Genomic DNA, 8132 nt, shown 5'->3' with positions numbered 1-8132 from the left:
ATAAAGCCCATCTGGTTGCCAAGGGATATCGTCAATATTATGGTATAGATTATGACGAGACATTTTCTCTTATGGCAATGCTCAAATCTATTCGGATTATCTTGCGATAGCTGCCCATCTGGACTATGAAATCTGACAGATGGATGTGAAGACAGCTTTCCTAAACAGAGAGCTGGATGAAAAGGTGTATATGATACAACCTGAAGGATTCACATCTATAGATGAGTCTAAGGTGTGCAGGCTACAGAGGTCCATTTATGGACTTAAGCAGGCATCACAGAGTTGGAACATACGTTTTGATAAGACGATCAAGACGTATAGCTTCGTTAAGAACGGAGAAGAGCCCTGCATTTATAAGTGGGCTAATGGTCCAGTAGTAGTATTTCTTGTATTGTATGTGGATGATATTCTCTTAATCGGGAATGATGTCCCTGCATTACAGGGAATAAAGATTTGGCTGTCGTCACAGTTCTCCATGAAGGATCTGGAAGAAGCTTCCTACATCCTAGGGATGAAGATCTATAGGGATAGATCTAAAAGGTTGCTTGATTTATCTCAGTCCACGTACATTGATACTATGCTGAAGAGGTTCAGCATGGAGAATTTCAAGAAAAGCTATCTTCCGATAGGCCATGGAATTTTTCTCTCGAAGAGGGATTGTCCAACAACACCTCAAGAGAGAGAGCGTATGGGTAGGATTCCATATGCTTCGGTAGTGGGATCTATCATGTATGCCATGATATGTACACGACCAGATGTGGCATACTCACTAGAGGTAGTGAGTAGATACCAATCTGATCCAGGGGAGAATCACTGGAAAGTTGTTAAAACCATCCTGAAGTATTTAAGAAATACTAAGGACCAATGGCTTGTTTATGGTGAATCGAACTTAAGACTTATAGGGTTTACAGACTCTAGTTTCCAGTCTGATCACGATGACAACAAAAGTGTGTCGGGATTTATTTTTACCCTTAATGGTGGGGCTATCTGCTGGAAAAGTTTCAAGCAGCACACAGTGGCTGAAGCATATTCTGCGCCGCTACTATCTCATCCGAAAAATTATGGATCAAGGTGACGTCGATCTTCAGAAGATCGACAGAAAGGAGAACCTGGCTGACCCATTCACTAAAGCCATTGCGGTGAAGGAGTTCGACAACTACAAGTCAAAGATGGGTATTAGATACTGCACCGATTGGCTTTAGGCCAAGTGGGAGATTGTTGGGAATAGTGTCCCAAAGCCAATCATCAGTCTGTTGACGGTTGTGCTCATTTTTGTATATGTATATGAATTATGAATTAATAAAAATTATTTTGATATTTTTTCATCATAAAATGTTTCATCTTCTAATGAACTCCTATGTTGTGGTGAAGTCCTTAGGACTATTTAGACTCGACAAAGGAGGATTTGTTATTTAGTCCTTAAACCAGTTCACGACCAAATGATACGTTGTTACCAAGGACAACAACGTTTATCAAGCATAGGTCATTGTGTGCCATATAGGTTGGTTGTCCTCTTAACCAATGAGTGTGGAGACAGCCATATGGCATACAGGTGAGATGTAAGGATACATCTGCACTGAACGTGACTGACTCCGGAGCTATTTTTGCTGTCAAGATTTACTCCGATGAAATATGGGTATAAATATCCCTCCAACCTGAGTCCGCCACGATGACTTGCAAGCAACTCACTGCACTTAGGCACTGGACTACCTGAATTTTTAATTCAGTGACGGAAGGCTGCTGGGTGTAGTCAAGTACTTGACTTGTCGGTGCGTATGTCAAGATGGGATTGACCACTCCAGTTTAGGAGCTGTGTACAATCGTGTTTCAATTTTGCAAAACCTTGGCCAGGGTAGTCCTTGTGAGGAGTCACAGGACTGTTTGAGTTGAGCACGATTCGGATGATCTGATCAGGGTTGACCGTTTAACCCTGAGTCATCCTAAACACAGGGGTCAAAAGGATGAATTATACAGTAACCATATTCATGTAGGTTCTGAGTATTGTGATTGCGACTATTCGACCTATTCAGATGTCGGGTACCATTGCTAGATGGTCACTTCGATTAGTACAGGAATTGGTTCCTGTGCTACCGGCTTAGGTTCAAACCTGCAGGGTCACACACATTAGAGGTTTCTATCTGATCTGATGGCTGGAATAGAATCCTACATGTTTGGGACTCAGTGATCCAGAATCAGGATTCTCTGATCACGAGTTTCACACATAATGGGTACCGGGGTCAAGAGTCCCACTGGTTGGGACTTTTCGATCAGGGTTACATATCGATGAATTTTGATACCCGATTACCCATCGGATTTGGACTCAATATTTATGAGAGATTTTATTAATGATTTGATCATTAATTAACTCAATTTGATTGAGTAATTATTTTTGGATCAAGTCCAATTAAATTGGATTCAATTGGGTTTGACCCGATTAGGTTAAGAGTTGACCTAATCGTCGAGATGGTTTGGTCCCTGATTTGATCAGGGGTTGGGCTTAGTCACTTCCTGATTTGATTAGAATTTTATTGAGCCTAATTAAGCCTAATTAAGTTGGGTTTAAATTAGTCTAATTGGACTTAACTTATTTGGTTCAATTAGGTTGGTTTAAATATTGAAACCACCTTGACCCAATCTCCATGCGCCACCTCACTTCCATTGCACCCATTTGAATTCATGAGAAGGAACTTCTCATGAATTTTTTCCTCACGCTAAGCCCTCTCCACACCCCACTTTAATGTGCCAAATGAATGGATAAGGATGATTGGTTGGCCATTCAAATTCAAAATAAAGTTTGAATTTGAATGGGCAATCAATCTTTGCGCCTTATCCCTTTTTTAACGTCCCATTTATTACATGAGAAAAATATTTCTCATGAAATCACTCCATGCATAATTTAAGCCATGCCTCACGCTTTTAGTGGATAAGGGATGAGTTGGTGTCCATTTGAATTCAAATTTGATTTGAATTCAAATGTGTAATTACTCATCTTTATCCTTTCTTTTGGATAAGACGTTTGATGTTGTTATAAAAGGAGGAGAAGAGTGGGGCATGTAGGAAGAAGATTTTTTCGAGAAAAATTTTGGGGCATGAGGAAGTCTTGTGCGTGAGAAGGAAGTCCATATCCTTTCAAAAAAAAAAGAAAGAAAAGTGGGTGCAAGGTTTTCGGTGAATTTCCTAGAGTTTTAACCTGGGGTTCGGGAAGTGAGAAAGTGAGCTACGAGTATCGTGAGCCCACAAAATCTCAGAGAGATCTTCAACATCCTCTCAAGCATGTCTGTTGATGATCTGGATCGTCCGAAGAATCGACAGACATCGATCGAAGGAGTTCGATCAGCATTCATCGTCAAAAGGGCTCTACAACGAGCTTACACTCGTGAGGAGTCGATCAGACCGGGAGCTTCGTATGGACGATCTGCAGAGGTCAGACACACTGTGTAGCTGCATCGCGATGATCAGACTCTCTTGACGGTGATCAAATTACGGCGATCTACTACCCACACAAAGGTATTGTGTTCTGAACACATTACAGTAAAGTGTTTACTGTTCGAATTTGAATTTCAAATTTAAATGAATGCATGCTATATATCATATTTAGATCCTAGTGTAGGGTAAATTCATGTTAATTAATTAGATTAATTAATAATTTTTGTTGTAAAATATTAATTTTGAAAAAGTTTTAAAATTACCATTTTACCCCTGCACTGAATTTCGCAACACCCAATTCATGATGGCACATCTGTGGTTTCACCATGGTGTGCATACTGGTCAGGATCGAGCCCAGCATCGTGCTTTTTCACCTCTTCTTTAGTCTCAAGAGGCATCCAGAATCCCATGGATGGTGATACGTGTCACCATGAAGAAAGAAAAATATTCAGTCACTGATCCAAGATGCCCCGACTGCTGTCCATGGTTGGAAGGAATGCTTCATTTTTATCTCCCAAACATCCATAAAAGATTGGGGGTTCGTCACTTGGAGCAAACCTCAAGAAGTCGTATTGAAAGAGCCCACCTTGGACTAACGCTTGAGGCAAGAAATAAAGATCCTGTGCAGCTTCAAAGTTCCAGAGCTGAAGGAGTGCTTTCTACTCAGACGTTAAATGTCGATATTAGTCGGACTGACCCTCAAGGTGCGCACAAGTTGCCTGCCCTAGAGCCTCGTATCTTGGCTCCTTTTACACTAACCACTCAGTTGCTTTGGTTGCAGAGATAAAGCCAAGCCCCCCCAAAAGGATGGAGAAGATCAAGAAGTTGGAGAAGGCAGCCCATCAGAAAAGGGTGGCCGAGCCTGTGGGTGGCTGGAGCATCCGCAGTAGGGTTGCAAGTTCTCCCATGGTGCCAGCTTCTAGGTCAGGAGATCCTGAAGATCGTGAATCTCTTCAGGTAGATGACTCCAGAATTATGGGGGTCGGCTCGTTGGTTGCCTTAGCTTCCAAAGAGATAGCTTTGAGCCTGCCACCCCCTCCGAGCCTACCAACTCTGCCAAGCCCTTGAGTTGTTGACTCTTCCCTTGAGGAAGTGCCAGTCAAGATAGTCGGGACTTCTAGGACAGCACAAGCTGGAGTTTTCAAAACCATGCCAGCTGGACTGGAGCTAGAGACTTCAGCTTTAGAGGATTACAAGTTGGCGCATGAGCTCTTCATCGGAATGCTCCTCCCAGCTGATGTGACTAAACTATTAGCCGTGCCATACAGGGAGATGAGGAAAGCGGCCATGGAGACCGTCATCCAAGTAAGCCAAGATTTCTGTAGTCTTATTCAATTTAAACATATACTCACCAAGCCTTGCTGATAAAAGATATCTTTTGGTAGCTTATCCACTACATGACTGGGCACATGGAGAGTGCCCATGAGTATTCGGCAGAAGCAAGAAAACAAAACGTTGCTGCCAAAATGCTCAAAACGACAAAAGATCAGGCCTTGAGGGAAGCTGGGGAGGCTGCCATGAGGGCTAACAAGACCATCAGGAGAGGACTAAAGATGCCAAGAATGCCCTAAGAGGAGCTATTGAGAAGAATCACCAACTAATAAGTGTCCAAGAAGCTCAGGTGGCAAAAATAAAAGAGCTTGAAACTCTCTTGGAGGAAAGTAAGGCCGTGGTCGAGGCAGCTAAGAAGAGAGCAGCTGAAGCTACTTCAAAGGCCGTTGCAGACTTTCAGACATCGATTAAGTATGAGGATGAGAAGGTTGAATTTTTTGTTGACGTCTATAATGCTAGAAGGTAGTCGGTCCGGGACAGAGTCACTGCCAAATATCTAGAGCTCAATTTGGACTTTTTGGATGAAATCTGGGATCCCATTGCAACTGATGCGCCTGCAGCGGATGCCTCTGCTTCGGATACCGCCTCTTAGGCTTAGGCTTTCCTCTTTTGCTTTCTACCCAGACCTTCCAAGGTCATTGTAAAAACTTCCATTGTAAACATTTTATAAAGAATGAATAAATAAAATTTGTTCACTTTCTTACTTTCTACCTTTCACTTGTGGTTGCACACTCTTGTTCAATACATAAGCTGGTTTAGGATACTAGGTTCCATGGTGAACTCGGCATTCAAATTCAATAACTTTGACACAGCTGATAATACAGTGTGTTTCACATCCCGACCATAGTGGTTCATCAGCATCTTTCAGCATACAATAGAAATTATCACTGTCAGCTTCTGCATCATCCTCCACATTTTAGTTAAATTCAGGACCAGCCGCATCTATAACCATATCTACCATTCTATCTGTGTCCCTATCCTACTCGCTTCTAACCCTTGCAATTTTCTCCCATATCTCCCCATGCAGGATAAATGCTTGTAGTTGGGCATAAATCTACTCTTATACAAATGGACAATAATTGTATCTCTATCAAATATTTCTCTATTGTCATATCTATTACAAAGGCAATAAGCCTATCCTTGATGCAAAAGTGCTGCATTTTTAAAAATAAAATCGGAGAGGTACTCTACACCTTCTCTATATTCAGCAGAAATTATCTCATCGACTACTCGATTGTCTATCTAATTATGGTCCATGGCACACTATCTAAGAATTCTGTATGTACATAAATACAAAGCAATTGCTAATTGATCGCTGTCATAGACATCAAAAATAATTACTTAACTCACAACTATATAAATAGGGTGAGTCAAGATCGTATCCACAGAGATCGTGTTAGTTATATTTGAGAGATTTAGATTTAAGTTGAAGAAAAGTAAAAATTGACTAATTACAAGACTACTAATTAAGCAAGCAAGTACATGAACAACTTAAGTAAAGATTTTCTTTAAGTATGAGAGAGATTTCTCAAGATCTCAATTATTTCTTGTTAGATAGTTGGTACCCTTCTTAATATGCCCTTAGATTGGTATCTAATCAATGAAGATATAATCAATAAATCTATGATCCATTTTCGAGCATAGTTTATCTCGCTGAGCATGGGTTGTATCTTTAGATCACAATCCATCTCTATGAAGTCATAGGCTATTCAAAGACTCGTATCATATGTAAAATAAATAAAAGATATAAATAAGAAGAAAAAAGCCAAGTCTTTTATTACATAATAAGAAGAAAATATAAAAGATGAAGAAATAAAAATACTATTATTATAAGTAGTCCAGGGATTTTTTGGGATGCGGAGAACTAGCCAGCCATAGATCTTCTTCTTGCTGACATCCCTAGGTTGAGGAACACCTGAGCAGCAGTTGGAAGAAGGATGGAAGTAGAGAAGGTGGAGGCTTAGAGAGAGACTGCTTGAGAGGAGGATAAAAGAGGGGGAGAGAGAGAGAGGGCGGCTTGGAGGAAGAAGAGGATCCCCATAAGGGGGCGTTGCCTCCTCTCTCAAATAATATCACTTCTTTCCCATAGCAGTCCCTTAAATAGAGTGAAAATGGGTCTGAAGCTAGTTAAAATTGAGTAGAAATCAAGTTCTTATTCACATTCAAACTCCCTGACCCACACCCGCCGTCGGATCACCATCGAACGGTCCAAAAACACATCAAAACTCTCTTAGATCAAGTCAGAATCATTTCTGGCCATTGGAACTTTCGCTGGATCGAATCCCACCCATCGGATGGAACAAATAGAGCTCTCAGAACTCTTTTCCCTATCGAAAACCATTTGGATCGTTGGATCGCGTGTGGAATTGCTTCAGATCATCTGATCACACCAAATAAATGGGCCACCACCGTCAGATATGGTGCAAAGCAACCTCAGCCATCCATCAGTTGTTCAGACTCCCTCTCAGCTATCGAATCACGCATAGGAGCTTCTGCCCTCCACTGCACCATGCGTAAACCGAGCAACACTGTGCTGTGGACTGCGCCTTCGATCTGTGGACCAGTTGGTCGGTCCATCATGCATCGAGTGGCTTATTTGGTTGAATTGGATCGGTTTAAATTGATTTTTGGGTCAGTTTTGGATCTATTTTCAGTTTGAATTTGAGTCTTTATTTGGGATCTGTTTTAACCTCGATTTACTCCAAATTATCAAATTTATGTATTAAAATTAAAATAATTAAAAAAAAATAATAGTATATATATAAATATATATATCATATGAATGAAAAAGTGAAGAAATATTATAGTTTTGTTAAAAAAATTAATGAGAGGTAATTTTAACAATGCAAAAATTCATCTATCAATGCTTCATCTATCCTTGCATCCTTCCAATTTGAAAATATGCAAATTGGTAAGACGAGATGGATGGACAATCCCTCCATTTTTGTCCATCCTTACTATAATTTTTTGAATCAAATAGTGGATGAAGATCATCCATCCTTCCAATCTTATCCATCCATCCTCTTATGATCCCAATCAAATACAGAATTAAAGTTTGTCATCAAACTCCCTTTCTATCACCCTCACAAGCATCATTGGTTCTCCTGCTACTCATTGATAGCCCCAACTGTCCTGTCGGAAGCTACCTCACTAAGAGAAATTATGAAATAAGCGGCTAGCGGCATGCATAGTCGATGGTACGTGCAATATAGGATATAATTTCTCTCATAAGACCAGAGGCTCTTTGTCAATTACTCTGCTTTCACTCGCTTCCCATTGCTGGTTTTAGCCTCCTTGGCAATTGCAAGGACATCACTACCATCCTTACCCTTGTTTGTGTCACTTCAAGACCATAGCCCCTACAGATTAATCTC

This window comes from Elaeis guineensis, chromosome 5 (genome assembly GCF_000442705.2).
Source record: "Elaeis guineensis isolate ETL-2024a chromosome 5, EG11, whole genome shotgun sequence".
Classification (NCBI taxonomy): Eukaryota; Viridiplantae; Streptophyta; class Magnoliopsida; order Arecales; family Arecaceae; genus Elaeis; species Elaeis guineensis.
The sequence above is the reverse complement of the archived record's forward strand: the minus strand, read 5'-3'. Positions refer to the sequence as shown.